This window comes from Apodemus sylvaticus, chromosome 1, assembly GCF_947179515.1.
Source record: "Apodemus sylvaticus chromosome 1, mApoSyl1.1, whole genome shotgun sequence".
In the NCBI taxonomy this organism is placed as follows: Eukaryota; Metazoa; Chordata; class Mammalia; order Rodentia; family Muridae; genus Apodemus; species Apodemus sylvaticus.
This window is the reverse complement of record NC_067472.1, coordinates 166,414,451-166,435,511: the sequence shown is the minus strand read 5'-3', so window position 1 is coordinate 166,435,511 and position 21,061 is coordinate 166,414,451. Positions and strand designations below refer to the sequence as shown.

Here is a 21,061-nt window from a genome sequence, read left to right as displayed (position 1 = left end):
AATGAAAATTTATGTATAATGTTTCTACTAAGGTAACAAAATCATGAAATAATTTTTTCTACAAGTGGTAAACAACAGTCTTTTTTAAATATTTTTATTTTCTATATTCTTTGTTTACATTCCAAATGATTTCCTATTTCCTGGATCCCCCCTCACCATATGTCCCATAAACCTTCTTCTCTCCATCCCAACAGTCTTGATTCTTAACCCTGTAGTGCCTCAGTTTTCCTTTGGGGTGTACTTCCCAGGTATCAGAGGTAATTTCAGTCTACAGGTCTCTATTTCCACATGATTAAGGAAGGCCTTACTAATGGAAACAAGTTCCTTCTAGCCATTAGAACAAAAGAAAGATTAATTTAGATCCTGGAAAACTGTATTTTAAAAAATAAGCTTCCTTATATTTTTCCAAACCTATGTTCAGTAATTTAATTATGCTTTGAAGATTTAATTTAAAAACTTTATAGCAAATCATTTCCTGCTTTTCTTTTTGAGACAAAGGCTTAGTAGCTCATACCAGCCTCCAGTTCTCTATGTAGCTAAACATGACCTTGAATACCTGATGTTTCTGTCTCCCTTCTTTTCAGTTTCTGGAACCACAGGCATGTACAATCATGTCCAGCTTTAGAGAGTAAAACATTTTAATTTGTTCTTGATTTGTATGATGTTTGGGGGCTTTACAATTAGGCACTGAATATTGTCAGTAAATGGAAAAAAATTTATCTCCAGAATATAAGGTTGTTCGTTGAAAAAAAAATCCTAGACTTTATGAATAAATTTTTTAAAACTGTAAATTTATATTAAATTATGTATCACAACTTGCTCCATTTTCCTAAAATGATCTACTGGCTTTGCTTAGGATTAAAAACCTCAAATCTATCTTTTACTTTTTAGAAGGAAGAAAAAAAAAGCAAATAACTGAATTATTATAGAAAATTTTAGATCTGTGGAGTTTTTTTTGTTTTAAATTATAAAACTTGTTGGTATGATAAACTGATCCCTTTTTTCCTTATCCAAATAGAATGCAAGTCAGAGATGTAGCCAGTTGTGATTCATTTTCATTACAATTAGTCAAGTCTAGCTAACTCCTAAGGGTAAACATTTGTGTCTTATATAACAGAATTACTTTATAGTTTGAAAGCACTTTGCAGACACATTTTGTATATAAAGGATGCAATTACACGACATAGTGGCAGTGCTTTAAAACATGAACCTAATTTTAAAAATCGACAGCTATGGTATTGTTTTAATGATCAGCTTTTCTGTTTATTCTAAAACTAAGTTAAAAGATAAAAGTTTAATGAGAAAAAATGAAAAAAATATCATTACTGATGGTTTTTTCAGGTGAAGTTCTAGTATGATTGAAAGAATGTCTTATGCTGTAATATGGCTAATGATGGAATTCTTCATTCTGCAGTGAAGAAATGTCCAGTAAATGACTATATTGTTGACTTCGAAATATTTCAGGTGAGAATGTAAGCATTGGTTCTAAGATTAACTTAATTTCTAAGACTCTTGAGAAATTAAAAAGCAAATTTGGAGTTATATAAAATGAAGGAAAAGGTAACAACTGCTAAATAGATGTCATGTGTGAAAGAAACAACTACAGAGCAAGAGAGCACTTAGTAGTAAATATCTATCAGACATGGTAACTTTCTTAAAAAAATACCTCACACTAGGGGATGGGTCAGGGAGGATAGTATAAGTTAAGATTCAAAATTTTTCTTAATCTATAAAAATATAGGGACATTCCACCAAACATAAGGTCATTCCAAATGAACAAGCTAAAAAAATGAACCTCTATATAACAAAAATGTGTTAACCAGTTTCTGAAGTAAACGACACATAAAGAATGCTGATCTGAAAGGCTGCATAAACATGAGACAGTTTACTTGTATAGCAAAACCTATCAGCAAAACAACAGTCCTGTGTAAATGAATGTCTTTGATCAGGAAAATCAGGGAAAGATAACATTTTATATCATGAAAGAATCTAACTTCAAAAATTAAGTCTTTTTTTCTTTGTATGTGTGTGTGTGTGTGTGTGTGTGTGTGTGAGAGAGAGAGAGAGAGAGAGAGAGAGAGAGAGAGAGAGAGAGAGAGAGAGTGAGTTCCATCTAAGAATCTCTGAATAATTTTAAAAGTGAGTTCTTACCTACCACATTGTGTGCCATCCTTGGCGATTTGACTCCCAGAGGGTCAAGCTCCTAATCACCCACCAAAGAGCAATTTGAATTTGTGCATGAAAGACAGAAACACACACATGTACACACACACACACACACACACACACACACACACATCACAGACTGAAAGTATTTTAAGTGAAATGTTTGCTAAATACTGCTATCTATTAAATATCATACCCTAGGTCTCACACACACACGCGAACCAAACTCTGAGTGCTCATCTTAGCTCCCAGTGGGGCAAAATCATCTCTCATAAATCTATTTCATACTGAAGTATTGGCAATCTTATACAATGTTCTCTTTCTGTGTTTCTCCTGGGGAAGAAAGAAAAATTAAGTCTTATACCCATCCTGACAGAGAGCAAATCCCTTGGGTCTATTCTACCTATCAGGCTGTATACCCAACCTGGATCTTCTCTGCATCAACTCAGATGTCTTTGATAAGAAAATCTCCTGCTCTGAAAGACTTTTCCTGTCACTTCCCCCAAAGTATATATTTTATGAATCACCTGGGGACTCCTCCAAATGGTGAGCAAAAACTTATACCAAAAGAAATAACCAAGAACTAGATTTCAGATGCTTGGGTCATATCACCAAACTAAAAAATGTATATGAAAAATAACACAAATACATCTCTCCATAAAGATCAGTGATTCTCGTGTATATATCACCAAGGAGAATAATTTAAAGAAAGCTCAGGATTTGTTCAAAGGAACAAATACAAACATATTCGAGAGTTCATGTAATTCAAAAAGGATTTGAATAGCCACATGAATGAACATAAAGAAGACAGGAATAAATACCAGAATAAAAGAAAAAATGCAATTTTCTAGCTACCCATATAGCAGAAGATTGTTGTTAGAAACATAAATATCTCACACAGTAAAACATCAAATAGCAACCCAATCACAGGAAGAAATATATATTTGGACAGACGTACAACAAAGACACATACCCATGTTTCAAATGCTAACATTTTGAAAAATGATCATTAATGCCATCAAGAAATTTTAAATTGCCATGAGTGTCTATCTATCTTGTCTCAATAGGAATGGATATTACCAAAAATTTAAAGAACAAGAAATAATGATAAGGATATGGGTAAAGAAGAACACTAAAACACTAATTCACTCTTGTTGGTGAGAATGCAAACTGGTACTACCACTATAATATTATTCTGTGGATTCCTCAGAAAATGAGGTAGATCTGTTATAGTACCTGTACTGGTTTGTTTTATATGAACTTGAAATAAGCTGGAGTCATTAAAGAGGAAAAGCAACAATTGAGAAAAAGCCTTCATAAGAGCAGACTATACACCAGTCTGTAGGGCAATTCTTTGGGTAGCAATTGATGGGTCAAACCTAGACAATAACCTAGAATACCAACACAGGTTATGCACAAATGTGTTCACATCAACAGCCAGGCATTGATGAATGGTGGTTTCTGGTAGGGCTAACTCTGGAGCTGAATAATTGACTAACAACAGATTCAACAAGAGGGGAAATCATTTCTTCCAATCAAGTTCCCAATAGTAATCAAATTAAGTGCCAATAGAGAGTTCAATTCACCCAACTGGCATACAGAATAAATTTTATAAAACAAAACTAAATATCATAATCTCTAAAAGGAACTGATAGTGAGAGAATTTGACAGAGATGAGAGGAATATTTGATAGAGCTTGGAAGAGTAATCAGAGTACACTCTGCTTAAATAAAATATTTATAAAAGAAAATTGATCAATATTTAATGCTTGGGGTAGAACACTGGTATATTGCATCATAGCAACAGCCATCTCTGAGTCCAGATAGAGCTCCACACTCCATGCTCTTTCTTTGGGTTATAGATAGGTTAAACATTTCATGTAACTTTCCCAAAATATGTACATCATTGATAAGTTATAATTAATTGTGTTTCTCACACTCACTCAATTTTATACCAGCTGTTGCCCACTGAAACAGAAATGCACAAAGTAATGAAAACTTTCTGTTGAAGAAAATGCAGGTAATTTAGGAACTGACATAAATGGGATTTAAGAGATAGTGCCTGAACACATGTATTTGCTAAATCAAGGAAAGGGTCAAAATTACAACAGTATAAGATTGTGTAGTTAGGATAAGAGAAGAGTTTAGGAAAGTACAAGAGGACATTGCCTTGGTTCAGTGTCCGCTCAACCCAGGCTATAAACCTACAATGCTGTCATGAGACTTTTGTGGGTCCTTCTCAGAAACATGACATATTTTGGTGGTTTTCTACCTCAAGATATAGTTACATTTTTATGGACTATAAACAATAGATAATGGCTTGGGAAGAAGGTCTCAAAAGAGAATCTTACCTTTGCTCTATTATTCTTATGGTAGATATTAAGCTTGTCTGTGGCGAAGAGTTCTCTGAATCTGCTGTCAATATGAATAGCTTCTAGCACATAAACTGCATAAAAACTGGTGCTTGAGGAAGGATGTTCAAAAGAGGAAGAAAGAACTGTGGTTTCCTGTACTTGTATCTGCATTGTCACTCCTTTGAGTCATGCTCTTCATGAGATTGATCTGAACATTTGGCCTGGTTCCTACCTCCATCTCTTTGGTCATAAGAATCCTATGGCTCCTCTTCCCTTTTAGTTCTTGGGTTTTCTTTAACTTTCTGCATCTAGAAGGTGAGCAATTTTAAACAATGTGAGCCAGTTCTGAATTTTTTCAGACATAAGATGTTTGAACATCTAGACCACTATGGAATAATAAACATAGTGTTAATAAGCAAATTTGATAAAGTTGCAGAATAGTGACTTGAAATATACCAGTTAGGAGTCTGAACTTTGAAACTAGAAGCATTCCTTGAGTCAGAAACCCAGCCAGAGTAGGATTTCAGGAATATGTAGTCTTCAGGCTCCTGGAACATCCTCCTTACTGCTAAGATGACTAAGAATGAGGCTAACTCAGCACTCAGCAACAGGGCTTTAAAAAATAACTCAAAATGAAGTCTGTAGGAGGGCTGGACAAACCTGCCTCTGCAAAGTTAATAATGAAGGAAACCAAAAAGGCAGCTGAAATGAATAAAGCTTTGATAAGAAATGAATGAACCAGCTAGCATGAGAAGGGAGAGAAAAAGAAACAGATCAAATTGACAAAGTTATTTAGTTGCAGACAGTGTTGAATAGTAATGTAGAGTGACTGGCATAGGATAAAACACGAGAGAAAGGAGCCATGTCTTCTTGATGTCAAAGCAATGTCTCATTAGTAATTCCTGTCTCACTATTTTATGATGCTATAGTCTTTTATAAACTATTTTGCAAAGGTAAATTTAGTAGCTATAGGACATTTCAATTTTTTAAAAAAAAATGTTTTTTGCATATGGATTTCATGTACATTAGTAAAATGGATGCTCTTTTAAATATTCATACATACATGAGCACGTGTTGATGAAGTCCAGAGTTTAATGTCTGGGGTATTCCTATCACCCTCTTTACCTTGTATCTTGAATCAGTTGTCTCCACTTGAAACCATAACTTACCTGTTGAGCTATTTTCCTTAACTCTCTTTCTCCAGTGTTTCCCATATGCTGATAAAATAGACAGACTATCAATCTGCATCAATATGGGGATGAGGGTTTAAACTCAGACTCTTGCATTGCACACCAAGTGTTTTCCTTTCTGAATCATCTTCCAAATCTAATTAGCTACATTTTTTCTGAATTAAGAAGCATTACTTCCCTGTATTCTAAATATAAATGATTTTTAAGAGATGGGATTATTTACCAGGTTGGCAATTTTATTTGTATTAGGTTGTTTGTTTTGTTGTTTAGTTGTTTAGCTGATTGAGTGGCTGGCTGGTTAGTTGTGTGGTTGGGTGGGTGTTTGCCTGGATGTTTAGTTGGATGGATGGTTGAGTGGGTTTACTGATTAGTTAGTTCATTCTTTGGTTGGTTGGTTGTGTTTTCAATTTGTTGGTTGACTTTCTTTAGCCAGGATACAGTAACATATGAATTATAATATGATTTGGTTGTTTGCATTGTCATATTTATGCTCCATAGGAGAAAGAGTTTTATTTCATAGTCCAAAATATGATACATACTAAGTGGCAACTTAAATTCAAATACTGTATTTACTCAGTCAAAAATATCTTAAATTACTTCTATCCCCATATGATAATTTGATAGATTTTTTACTTATAAAACCTGATTCTTGATCTTAGTTCTGTCAAAGTTTTATGACCTCCATGATGCCCTCAGTTTTATAATATGCTATTTTTTTGTTAAAGGGATATGAAACAAAATATGAATGTGTGTTATATATGATACAAAACTGAATTAGTGAGACAAGTAAACTCTTGTCTGAAGTGGAATTTTCAGCTTGTGTCTTCTGAGGCCAGACCATATGATTTCTAGTAATCACAAAAAAAACCCTGTTTTTTCAGCTAGAGGTCCCTTGCCGTTGATATAGGGAAATAAATGCTGCTGAGCAATTTAATCTCCTGTACCAACTTGCATCTCCATTTCCACATATGCCATGATTTTTGTTTCTTCTTTGCTATCCCCATCTATCATATTTGGATACACAATACATTCTTTAAAATTTAACATACTTCTCAAGATTATTCCTTTTGTCCTACTTTGCATAAAGATAAAGGACCATAAACACCAGTGGTTATTTGCACCCAGGTCCAAAGCTGCGCTCCTTTCTGTAGCATGGATAATATCAGAAATATTTAGTTTTGATTTTCTGGTCCACTTTGTACCTCCTGTTTCACTAAAGGATTATGGCTTGTATTACTGGATGTGAGGCCTTCAGCTGACAGACCCACTGTTCATCTTCCAGTGATGAGAGATTAGCTCATGTTTCTTTCGGACCTACAACACTTAGACCAATATTTTCTCTTACCAGAGCAACCACAGCACTCTGGAAGCCTTTGTGGTCCTAGCAACCAGAACCTGCTTATTTTCTTCTACAAATACTCATCAAATGCTAACCCCCTGTTGTCTTAGTCAGAGTTTATATTCCTGCATAAACATCATGACCAAGAAGCAAATTTGGGAGGAGGGTTTATCCAGCTTCCACATTCCACTTTGCTATTGATCACCAAAGGAAGTCCAGACTAGAATCAGGAACTGATGCAAAGGCCATGGAGGGATGTTTCTTATTGGCAGGATTTCTCTGCCTTGCTCAGCTTGTTTTTTAAATAGAACCCAATACTACTAGCCCAAAGAAGGCAACAACCACAATGAGCCCTCACTCTTGATCAATAATTGAGAAAATACTTTACGGCTGGATCTCATGGAGACATTACCTCACATGAAGTACCACTCTCCATGATAACTTCAGCCTGTGTCAAGTTGACACACAAAGCCAGCCAGTGCACCTGTTAAAACCGCCCTGATAGACACTACACTCCTTGATTATGCACTTTTGACTAATCTATATAATCAGCTAGAAGTTCCATCTTGTTTTTTTTCTTTAGGACCTCATAGGGACCTGAAAAGTATGTAGTCCATAATCTATCTGGCAATTTCAAAATCTGGCAATAAACTTATACCAAAGTAAATAACAAAAAAAAAAAAAAAAAAAAAAAAAAACTCCAGGTGCCCAGATTCAATCAAAAAAATTAAAAAATATGTAAAACAGAAAATATTTTTTACTCTTAAAGTTCATAATCCTACCCTACATGTATAATTTAGATGAACTTAAAAGACACAGAATGCAAAAGAAGGACACCAGGGAGCCAGGTGTCTCCACAGCCTTCCTGCTCAGGACACCAGGAAAGAGTAATCTCCCAGCCATGCTTTCACTTCTGAGAATGGAGGTGAGATCTCTACCTTCTCTCCAATATCCCTCTGGAGGGGACAACTAGGAGCACACAGGGCATACAATCAGGGGAGCAGCAGCTGGGACAGGAGTCTTCCTGTCACCATTTTCAACAGGGAGACAGGCAGCTCCACAGTCTTCTGTGCACAGACCCTGCCAGAAGAGTATTGGTCACTCAGGAGTACAGATAAAGGCTTATAGACCCACAAGAGGGACAATGTCCTGCCAGAGACAGGAAAAACAACTAAATCCAGAGATACCCAGATGGCAAAAGTCAAGCACAAGAATCCTACCAACAAAAACCAAGGCTACTTGGCAACATCAGAACCCAGTTCTCCCACCACAGCAAGTTCTGGATACTCCAACAAACCAGAAAAGCAAGAGATAGATTTAAAATTACATCTCATGATGCTGATAGAGAACTTCGAGAAGGACATAAATAACTCCCCTAAAGAAATGCAGGAGAACATGGGTCAGCAGATAGAAGGCCTTAAAGAATAAATACAATAATCACTTAAAGAAAACACAAACAAACAAGTGAAGGAACTGAACAAAACCATCCAGGATCTAAAAATGGAATTAGAAACAATGAAGAAATCACAAAGGAAGACAACTCTGGAAGTAGAAAACCTTGGAACAAAATCAGGTGTCATAGATCAACAACAGAATATAAGAGATAGAAGAAAGAGTCTCAGATGCAGAGGATAACATAGAAAACATGGACTCAACAGTCAAAGAAAATGAAAAATATAAAAACACTCCTAACCCAAAGCATCCAGGAAATTCAGGACACAATGAGAAGACCAAACCTGATCATCCACCATGATCAAGTAGGCTTTATCCCAGGGATGCAGGGTTGGTTCAATATATGGAAATCCATCAATGCAATCCACTACATAAACAAACTCAAAGAAAAAAACCACATGGTAATTTCATTGGATTCTGAAAAAGCATTTGACAAAATTCAGCATCCATTCATGCTTAAAGTCTTGGAAAGAACAGGAATTCAAGGCCCATACCTAAACATAGTAAAAGCAATATACAGCAAACCGGTAGCCAGTATCAAACTAAATGGAGAGAAACTTGAAGTAATCCCACTAAAATCTGGGACTAGACAGGGCTGCTCCCTTTCTCCTTATCTTTTCAATATTGTACTTGAGGTACTAGCTTGGGCAATTAGACAAATAAGGAGGTCAAAGGGATACAAATTGGAAAGGAAGAAGTCAAACTATCATTATTTGCAGATGACATGATAGTCTACCTAAGTGATCCAAAAAAACTCCACTAGAGAACTGCTACAGCTAATAAACAACTTCAGCAAAGTGGCAGGTTATAAAATCAACTCAAGCAAATCAGTGGCCTTCCTATAATCAAAGGATAACCAGGCTGAGAAAGAAATTAGGGAAATGACTCCCTTCACAATAGCCACAAACAGTATAAAGTACCTTGGGGTGACTCTTACCAAACATGTGAAAGATCTGTATGACAAGAACGTCAAGACTCTGAAGAAGGAAATGGAAGAAGACCTCAAAAAATGGGAAAATCTCCCATGCTCATGGATCGGCAGGATCAATATAGTTAAAATGGCCATTTTGCCAAAAACAATCTACAGATTCAATGCAATACCCATCAAAATCCCAACTCATTTCTTCACAGAGTTAGAAAGAGCAATTCTCAAATTCATCTGGAATAACAAAAAACACAGGATAGCTAAAACGATTCTCAGCAACAAAAGCAAATTCTGGGGAATCAGTATCCCTGACCTCAAGAAATACTACAGAGCAATAGTGTTAAAAACTGTATGGTATTGGTTCAGTGACCGGCAAGCAGATCAATGGAACAGGATTGAAGATCCAGAAATGAACCCACACACCTATGGCCACTTGATCCTCGACAAAGGGGCTGAAAACATCCAATGGAAAAAAGATAGCCTTTTCAACAAATGGTGCTGGTTCAACTGGAGGTCAGCATGCAGAAGAATGCGAATTGATCCATCCTTGTCTCCTTGTACTAAGCTCAAATCCAAATGGATCAAGGACCTCCACATAAAGCCAGACACTCTGAAGCTAATAGAAAAGAAACTGGGGAAGACCCTTGAGGACATCGGTATAGGGAGAAAGTTTCTGAACAGAACACCAATAGCATATGCTCTAAGAGCAAGAATTGACAAATGGGACCTCATAAAATTACAAAGTTTCTGTATGGCAAAGGACACCATCAAAAGGACAAATCGGCAACCAACAAATTGGGAAAAGATCTTCACCAATTCTACATCAGATAGAGGGCTAATATCCAATATATATAAAGAACTCAAGAAGTTAGACTCCAGAAAACCAAACAACCCTATTAAAAAATGGAGTACACGAGGCTTCCATATTGGTTCTTGGTCGCCAGAGAAATCAGACTGAGGTACACAAATATAACCAGAGACCAACATCGCAGCCCTGGGCTGATGGGGGGGCTGGGGGGACAACGGGGTGCAAACCCGGCAAGGAGGTTGTTTGCCCAGGCTGGCGCACGCACCGCCGGCATTTTGCCTATGGGAAGCCAGAGAGACCTAGCAGGCAAAACCAAACCAGCTAACAGGCATAGCCTGAGGCGGACATAGCAGGGGTCTCAGAAGGTCAGCCCCTGGACTGCCCCCAGGCCCTGGGCTGCTCAGTGGGCTATCTGTGTGCTGACCCGGCCAGGAGGTTGTTAGCCCAGCAGACTCTCCCAGCACTCTCAGGGAGCGCGTGCATGCCACCATCCTAGCCATCTGTCAGACCCAATTAACACTCACAGCTGAGGGGAACTTTGCTCAGACATTGGCCTGCCAGGCTTTTGCCTAGACTCAGGGCCTAAGCAGCTAGGCTGGCCTTGTGTGCACCATCCCGGTTGGGAGTTCCGCTGCCCAGGAGAGTGAGCAGCACGCAGAAAAGGTCCCTGCAGAATACAGCCTCAGCACTCCCTGAAGGAGCAAATGGGCACCATCTGGCTCACAGACACAATCTGGGGCAAAGAACACTAGGGCTGCAAGGGCACCCAAGAGGAGGAAAGCACATCAGCAATCTGCAACAGGGGAAACCCTGCCATCCAGTGTTGCAGAAATAGCCCTAGAGCCTCTCAGGAGGCTGAAACACCAGCCAGAGACAAGACCAATTGGCTTCAGAGAACAAGATGGCAAAGGGCAAGCTCAGGTACACGACTAACAGAAATCTAGGCAATATGGAAGCATCTGAACCAAACTCTCCAACATCAGCAAGTCCTGGTTATGCCAACACACCAGAGAAACAAGATTTGGATTTAAAATCACTGTTCATGATGCTGCTAGAAGAACACAAAAAGGACATGAATGAATCTCTTAAAGAAATACAGGGGAACATGAATAAGCTAGAAACCCGTATAATGGAAACACAAAAATCTCTTAAAGAAATGCAGGAGAATAAGGCCCAAGAGATAGAAGCCAATAAAGAAGAAAGGCAAAAAAAAATCTTAAAGAAATGCAAGAGAACTTGAGTCAACAGGCAGAAGTCATGAAAGAGGAAACACAAAAATCTCTTAAAGAATTACAGGAAAACACAAACAAACAAATGATGGAACAGAGCAAAACCATCCTGGATCTAAAAACAGAAGTAGAAACAACTAAGAAATCACAAAGGGAGACAACTTTGTAGATAGAAAACCTTGAGAAGAAATTAGGGGCCATAGATGCAAATATAAACAACAGAATACAAGAGATGGAAGAAAGAATCTCAGATGCCGAAGATACCATAAACCAGTGACTCAACTATAAAAGAAAAGGCAAAATGCAAAAAGCTTGTATCCCAGAACATCCAGGAAATCCAGGATACAATGAGAAGACCAAACCTAAGGATTATAGGTATAGATGAGAGTGAAAATTTATAACAGAAAGGACCAGCAAATATCTTCAACAAAATTATGGAAGAAAACTTTCCTAACTTAAAGAGAGAGGTGCCTATGAATCTACAAGAAGCCTACAGAACTCCAAACAGACTGGACCTGAGCAGAAATACCTCCCATCACATAATAATCAAAACCCCAAATGCACTAAACAAAGAAAAATATTAAAGGCAGTAAGAGAGAAAGGCCAAGTAACATATAAAGGAAGACCTATCAGAATCACAGCAGACTTTTCACCTGAGACTATGAAGGTTAGAAGATCCTGGGCAGATCTCATGCAGACTCTAAGAGAACACAAATGCCAGCCAAAACTACTATATCCAGCAAAACTCTCAATCACCATAGATGGAGAAACCAAGATATTCCATGACAAAACCAAATTTACACAATATCTTTCCACAAACCAAGCCCTACAAAGGATAATAGGAGGAAAACACCAATACAAGGAGGGAAACTTAACCCTGGAAAAAGCAAGATAGTAAGCTTTCATCAAACCCGAAAGAAGTTAACCAATCAAATTTTAAAAATAACATCAAAAATGACAGGAAGTAACAATCACTATTCCTTAATATCTCTTAACATCAATGGACTCAATGCCCCAATAAAAAGACATAGACTAACTGACTGGATATATAAACAGGACCCTACATTTTGCTGCTTACAGAAAACACACCCAAGGGTCAAAGACAAACACTACCTTAGAGTAAAAGGCTGGAAGACAATTTTACAAGCAAATGGTCTCAGGAAACAAGCTGCAGTAGCCATTTTAATATCAGATAAAATTGACTTTCAACCCAAAGTCTTCAAAAGAGACTCTGAGGGAGACTTCTGGCTGGTCAAAGGAAAAATACAACAAGAAGAACTCTCAATCCTGAACATGCTCCAAATGCAAGGGCACCCTCTTTCGTAAAAGAAACTTTATTAAAGCTCAAAGCACACATTGCACCTAACACAATAATTGTGGGTGACTTCAACACTGCACTTTCCTCAATGGACCGATCAGGATAACAGAAACTAAACAGAGACACAATGAAACTAATTGAAGCTTTGGACCAATTAGATTTAACAAATATATATAGAACATTCTATCCTAAAGCAAAAGAATATACCTTTATCTCAGCACCTCATGGTACCTTCTCCAAAATCGACCATATAATTGGTCACAAGACGGACCTCAACAAATATAAGAAGATTGAACTAATACCATGCCTCCTATCAGATCACTATGGAGTAAAATTGGTCTTCAATAGCAACAAAAACAACAAAAAACCCACATACACGTGGAAACTGAACAATATTCTACTCAATAATACCTTGGTCAAGGAAGAAATGAAGAAAGAAATTAAAAACTTTTTAGAACACAATGAAAATGAAGACACAACATAACCAAATCTATGGGACACAATGAAAGCACTGGTAAGAGGAAAACTCATAGCCCTGAGTGCCTCCAAAAAGAAAAAAATGGAGAGAGCATACATTACCAGCTTAATGACACACCTGAAAGCCCTGGAACAGAAAGAAACTATTTCACCCAGGAGGAGTAGAAGGCAGGAAATCATCAAACTCAGGGCCGAAATCAATCAAGTAGAAACAAAGAGAACCATACAAACAATCAACAAAACCAGGAGCTGGTTCTTTGAGAAAATCAACAAGATAGATAAACCCTTAGCCAGACTGACCAAAGGGGACAGAGAAAGTATCCAAATTAACAAACTTAGAAATGAAAGGGGAGATATAACAACAGAAACTGGGGAAATCCAAAAAATCATCAGATCCTACTACAAGAGCCTGTACTCAAAACAACTGGAGAATCTGGAGGAAATGGACAATTTGCTTAACAGATACCAAATACCAAAATTAAATCAGGACCAAATAGATCATCTAAATAGTCCCATAATGCCTAAAGAAATAGAAGGAGTCATAGAAAGTCTTCCAACCAAAACAAGCACAGGACCAGATGGTTCCACTGCTGGTGGGGTTGCAAATTGGTACAACCACTCTGGAAAGCAGTCTGGCGGTTCCTCCGAAAACTGGGCACCTCACTTCCAGAAGATCCTGCTATACCACTCCTGGGCATATACCCAGAAGACTCTCCACCATGTAATAAGGATACATGTTCTACTATGTTCATAGAAGCCCTATTTATAATTGCCAGATGCTGGAAAGAACCCAGGTATCCCTCAACAGAAGAGTGGATGCAAAAAATGTGGTATATCTACACAATGGAGTACTATTCAGCCATTAGAAACAATGAATTCATGAAATTCTTAGGCAAATGGATGGAGCTAGAGAATATCATACTAAGTGAGGTAACCCAGACTCAAAAGGTGAATCATGGTATGCACTCACTAATAAGTGGATATTAACCTAGAAAACTGGAATACCCAAAACATAATCCACACATCAAATGAGGTACAAGAAAAAAGGAGGAGTGGCCCCTGGTTCTGGAAAGACTCAGTGAAACAGTATTCGGCAAAACCAGAACGGGGAAGTGGGAAGGGGTGGGTGGGAGGACAGGGGAAGAGAAGGGGGCTTACGGGACTTTCGGGGAGTGGGGGGCTAGAAAAGGGAAATCATTTGAAATGTAATAAATTATATCGAATAAAAAAAAATGGAAAAATCTCCCATGCTCATGGATCGGCAGGATCAATATAGTTAAAATGGCCATTTTGCCAAAAGTAATATACAGATTCAATGCAATACCCATCAAAATCCCAACTCAATTCTTCACAGAGTTAGAAAGAGCAATTATCAAATTCATCTGGAATAACAAAAAACCCAGAATAGCTAAAAATATTCTGAGCAACAAAAGAAATTCTGGAGGAATCAGTATCCCTGACCTCAAGCAAAACTACAGAGCAATAGTGTTAAAAACTGCATGGTATTGGTACAGTGTCAGGCAGGCGGATCAATGGAACAGGATTGAAGATCCAGAAATGAACCCACACACCTATGGCCACTTGATCCTCGACAAAGGGGCTGAAAACATCCAGTGGAAAAAAAGCCTTTTCAACAAATGGTGCTGGTTCAACTGGAGGTCAGCATGCAGAAGAATGCAAATTGATCCATCCTCGTCTCCTTGTACTAAGCTCAAATCCAAATGGATCAAGGACCTCCACATAAAGCCAGACACTCTGAAGCTAATAGAAAAAAAACTGGGGAAGACCCTTGAGGACATCGGTACAGGGAGAAAGTTTATGAACAGAACACCAAAAGCACATGCTCTAAGATCAAGAATTGACAAATGGGACCTCATAAAATTACAAAGTTTCTGTATGGCAAAGGAAACCATCAAAAGGACAAATCGGCAACCAACAAATTGGGAAAAGATCTTCAACAATCCTACATCAGATAGAGGGCTAATACCCAAAATATATATAAAGAACTCAAGAAGTTAGACTCCAGAAAACCAAACAACCCTATTAAAAAATGGGGTACAGAGTTAAACAAAGAATTCTCACCTGAAGAACTTCGGATGGCCGAGAAGCATCTTGAAAAATGCTCAACTTCATTAGTCATTAGGGAAATGCAAGTCAAAGCAACCCTGAAATTTCACCTTACAACAGTCAGAATGGCTACGTTTAAAAATTCAGGAGACAGCAGGTGTTGGCGAGGATGTGGAGAAAGAGGAACACTCCTTCACTGCTGGTGGGGTTGCAAATTGGTACAACCACTCTGGAAATCAGTCTGGCGGTTCCTCCAAACACTGCCCACCTCACTTCCAGAAGATCCTGCTATACCACTCCTGGGCATATACCCAGAGGATTCCCCACCAATGTAATAAGGATACATGCTCTACTATGTTCATAGCAGCCCTATTTATAATTGACAGATGCTGGAAAGAACCCAGGTATCCCTCAACAGAAGAGTGGATACAAAAAATGTGGTATATCTACACAATGGAGTACTATTCAGCCATTAGAAACAATGAATTCATGAAATTCTTAGGCAAATGGATGGAGCTAGAAAACATCATACTAAGTGAGGTAACCCAGACTCAAAAGGTGAATCATGGTATGCACTCACTAATAATTGGATACTAATCTAGAAAACTGGAATACCCAAAACATAATCCACACATCAAATGAGGTACAAGAAGAAAGGAGGAGTGGCCCCTTGTTCTGGAAAGACTCAGTGAAGCAGCATTGGGCAAAACCAGAACAGGGAAGCGGGAAGGGGTGTGTGGGACGACAGGGGGAGAGAAGGGGGCTTATGGGACTTTTGGGGAGTGGGGTGTTAGAAAAGGTGAAGTCATTTGAAATGTAAATAAAAAATATGTTTTAAAAAAATGGAGTACAGAGTTAAACAAAGAATTCTCACCTGAAGAACTTCGGATGGCAGAGAAACATCTTAAAAAATGCTCAGCTTCATTAGTCATTAGGGAAATGCAAATCAAAACAACCCTGAGATTTCACCTTACACCAGTCAGAATGGCTAATATTAAAAATTCAGGAGACAGCAGGTGTTGGTGAGGGTGTGGAGAAAGAGGAACACTCCTCCACTGCTGGTGGGGTTTCAAATTGGTACAACCACTCTGGAAAGCAGTCTGGTGATTCCTCTGAAACCTGGGCACCTCACTTCCAGAAGATCCTGCTATACCACTCCTGGGCATATACCCAGAGGATTCCCCACCATGTAATAAGGATACATGCTCTACTATGTTCATAGCAGCCCTATTTATAATTGCCAGATGCTGGAAAGAACCCAGGTATCCCTCAACGGAAGAGTGGATGCAAAAAATGTGGTATATCTACACAATGGAGTACTATTCAGCCATTAGAAACAATGAATTCACGAAATTCTTAGGCAAATGGATGGAGCTAGAGAACATCATATTAAGTGACGTAACCCAGACTCCAAAGGTGAATCATGGTATGCACTCACTAATAAGTGGATATTAACCTAGAAAACTGGAATACCCAAAACATAATCCACACATCAAATGAGGTACAAGAAGAACGGAGGAGTGGCCCCTTGTTCTGAAAAGACTCAGTGAAGCAGTATAGAGCAAAATCAGAACAGGGAAGTGGGAAGGGTTGGGTGGGAAAACAGGGGGAAGGAAGGAGACTGATGGGACTTTTGGGGAGTGAGGGTCCAGAAAAGGGGAAATCATTTGAAATATAAATAAATATATCAATAAATTAAAAAAAGGATTATAAGTATAGAAGAGAGCAAAGACTTACAACTTAAAGAGACAGTAAATATCTTCAAAAAATTATAGAACAAAACTTCCATAGCCTAAAGAAAGAGATGCCCATGAACATACAAGAAGCCTACAGAACTCCAAACAAGCTGAACCAGAAGAGAAATTCCTCCATAATAATCAAAACACCAAATACACTAAACAAAGAAAGAATATTAAAAGCAGCAAGGGAATAAGGTCAAGTAACTTATAAAAGCAGACCTATCAGAATTACACCAGACTTCTTACCAGAGATGACAAAAGCTAAAAAATCTTGAGCAGATCTCATACAGATCCTAAGAGAATACAAATGCCTGCCCAGACTATTATACCCTGCAATAATCTCAATCACTATAGATGAAGAAACCAAGATATTCCATGATAAAACCAAATTCACACAAAATCTTTCCACAAATCCAGCCCTACAAAGGATAATAAATGGAAAATGACAACACATGAAGGGAAACTACACCTTAGAAAAAGCAAGAAAGATGTCTTGAAAGGATGAGAAATACTGTCTAACACCAAATGCCTAACTCTCCAATGACCCCAAGAAGTTAGAAATTTAGAAATGCTATTTCACTCCTATGAAGCCCTAAATACCTCAAATTCCAGACCCTGCCCTCTGCCAGTAAACAGGTAAAAGGTCACATTTCTTGTTGTTCCAGAGCCTGCTCTCTGTATGGAACTAAGTGAAAGCTTGTATGTGATTCTGGCCTAGTAAGATAACAGGAAATGAGTTGACCACTTATCTGGCTTCTATAAACTGCTTGCGCCATAGAAGGAAAGTCCTTGTGACCTATCTTAACTACAATCTGTCACCCCCGACCCTTGTGCAAATGCAGACTTCCAAGACTAAAGGAAACTGATTGGTCCATGGAGCATGGGCTTAGATGATTTGAAATGACTGGCCTAGAAACTATAGAGTGGTAAAAATCAATTGGCCTGCACTGCCCAGGCTTTCAATGCTAAGAACTGCTTGGCTTGCAGATGTGCAGCCTTTTTTGTAAACCCTATAAAAGCTGTCCTGATTCTGCATTCGGGGTCTGCAGTCCTCTACATTGTGTGGTGTACGATTGTAGGTCCCAGCACACTTGGAATAAAAATCCTCTTGCGGTTTGCATCAAGATCATTTCTTGTGAGTTATTTGGGGTGTCACCATTCTGGAGCTGGAGCATGGGGGTCCTCATTTTGAGGGTCTTTCAGTCTTCTTCCAACAACCCAAAAGAAGGTAACCACAAAAGCAAAAATATAACAGAAAGCAACAATCAGTATTTCTTTTTCTTTCTTTCTTTTTTTAACCAAACAACCAAACATTTTATTACCTCGTATAATCACATCTAGGTACATTTTAAATATTTTTAGTTGATGTATTATGCTATATGTATTCAGGAAATTAAATGAAGAGAAAAATTATCTGTAATGCAAGAGTTTTTAAAAATAATTTTGTTCTCCAGGGTTACATACCCTGGCAACAATTACTTTTGTAACTTAATCATACATTTTTTATTGTTACTGTGTTATTTTTGTAGGTAACTTTAAAAAACTAATGTTTTCTCTGCTGCTAGAAATCTACTTATCATAGAGCATTTTTATTGCATTAAAGCAGATAATTATCTTTATCAAAATATACCTATATGTTTGGAATGTGGCTCAGTTTTTTTTAAGTGTATTTTTTAATTCGAAATATTTTTTATTTACATTTCAAATGATTTCCCCTTTTCTAGCCCCCCACTCCCCAAAAGTCCCACAAGCCCCATTCTCTCCCCCTGTCCTCCCGCCCACCCCTTCCCACTTACCCGTTCTGGTTTTGCCGAATACTGCTTCACTGAGGCTTTCCAGAACAGGGGGCCACTCTTCCTTTCTTCTTGTACCTCATTTAATATGTGGATTGTTTTGGGTATTCCAGTTTTCTAGGTTAATATCCACTTATTAGTGAGTGCATACCATGATTCACCTTATGAGTCAGGGTTACCTCACTTAGTATGATGTTCTCTAGCTCCATCCATTTGCCTAAGAATTTCATGAATTCATTGTTTCTAATGGCTGAATAGTACTCCATTGTGTAGATATACCACATTTTTTGCATCCACTCTTCTGTTGAGGGATACCTGGGTTCTTTCCAGCATCTGGCGATTATAAATAGGGCTGCTATGAACATAGTAGAGCATGTATCCTTATTACATGGTGGGGAATCCTCTGGGTATATGCCCAGGAGTGGTATAGCAGGATCTTCTGGAAGTGAGGTGCCCAGTTTTTGGAGGAACCGCCAGACTGATTTCCAGAGTGGTTGTACCAATTTGAACCCCACCAGCAGTGGAGGAGTGTTCCTCTTTCTCCACATCCTCGCCAACACCTGCTGTCTCCTGAATTTTTAATCTTAGCCATTCTGACTGGTGTAATGTGAAATCTCAGTGTTGTTTTGATTTGCATTTCCCTAATGTCTAATGAAGTTGAGCATTTTTTTAAGATGCTTCTCTGCCATCCGAAGTTCTTCAGTTGAGAATTCTTTGTTTAACCCTGTACCCCATTTTTTAATAGGGTTATTTGGTTTTCTGGAGTCTAACATCTTGAGTTCTTTATATACATTGGATATTAGCCCTCTATCTTATGTAGGATAAGTGAAGATCTTTTCCCAATTTCTTGGTTGCCAATTTGTCCTCTTGATCGTGTCCTTTGCCTTACAGAAACTTTGTAATTTTATGAGGTCCCATTTATCAAATCTTGATCTTAGAGCATATGCTATTGGTGTTCTGTTCAGAAACTTTCTCCCTGTACCAATGTCCTCAAGGGTCTTCCCCAGTTTCTTTTCTATTAGCTTCAGAGTGTCTGGATTTATGTGGAGGTCCTTGATCCATTTGGATTTGAGCTTAGTACAAGGAGACAAGAATGGATCAATTTGCATTTTTCTACATGCTGACCTCCAGTTGAACCAGCACCATTTGTTGAAAAGGCTATCTTTTTTCCACTGGATGTTTCCAGCCCCTTTGTCGAGGATCAAGTGGCCATAGGTGTGTGGGTTCATTTCTGGATCTTCAATCCTGTTCCATTGATCTGCGTGCCTGTCACTGTACCAATACCATGCAGTTTTTAACACTATTGCTCTGTAGTATTGCTTGAGGTCAGGGATACTGATTCCCCCAGAATTTCTTTTGTTGCTCAGAATAGTTTTAGCTATTCTGGGTTTTTTGTTATTCCAGATGAATTTGATAATTGCTCTTTCTAACACTGTGAAGAATTGAGTTGGGATTTTGATGGGTATTGCATTGAATCTGTATATTACTTTTGGCAAAATGGCCATTTTAACTATATTGATCCTGCCGATCCATGAGCATGGGAGGTTTTCCCATTTTTTGAGGTCTTCTTCCATTTCCTTCTTCAGAGTCTTGAAGTTCTTGTCATAAAGATCTTTCACATGTTTGGTAAGAGTCACCCCAAGATACTTTATACTGTTTGTGGCTATTGTGAAGGGGGTCATTTCCCTAATTTCTTTCTCAGCCTGCTTATCCTTTGAGTATAGGAAGGCCACTGATTTGCTTGAGTTGATTTTATAACCTGCCACTTTGCTGAAGTTGTTTATCAGCTGTAGGAGTTCTCTAGTGGAGTTTTTTGGGTCACTTAGGTAGACTATCTTGTCATCTGCAAATAATGATAGTTTGACTTCTTCCTTTCCAATTTGTATCCCTTTGACCTCTTATGTTGTCGAATTGCCAGAGCTAGTACCTCAAGTACAATATTGAAAAGATAAGGAGAAAGGGAGCAGCCCTGTATAGTCCCTGATTTTAGTGGGATTGCTTCAAGTTTCTCTCCATTTAGTTTGATGCTGGCTACCGGTTTGCTGCATATTGCTTTTACTATGTTTAGGTATGGGCCTTGAATTCCAGTTCTTTCCAAGACTTTAAGCATGAAAGGATGCTGAATTTTGTCAAATGCTTATTCAGTATCCAATGAAATGACCATTGGGTTTTTTCTTTGAGTTTGTTTATGTAGTGGATTGCATT

At 38.2% G+C, this 21,061-nt stretch overlaps 1 protein-coding gene across 2 annotated transcripts in view; it reads right to left on the bottom strand.

Annotated features, from left to right (window-relative positions):
- The window catches only part of LOC127668465 (mas-related G-protein coupled receptor member B2-like), a 217,801-nt gene that overhangs the window by 3,186 nt on the left and 193,554 nt on the right, over positions 1-21,061 (bottom strand). The window contains exon 1 of one of the 2 annotated variants that reach the window (XM_052162125.1): positions 4,517-4,561. The exons of the other annotated variant lie outside the window; for it this stretch is intronic. The gene's annotated coding sequence lies outside the window, so the exon portion shown is untranslated. Of the gene's footprint in view, positions 1-4,516; positions 4,562-21,061 lie in introns of those variants that run through there. 2 annotated transcript variants of the gene reach the window in all.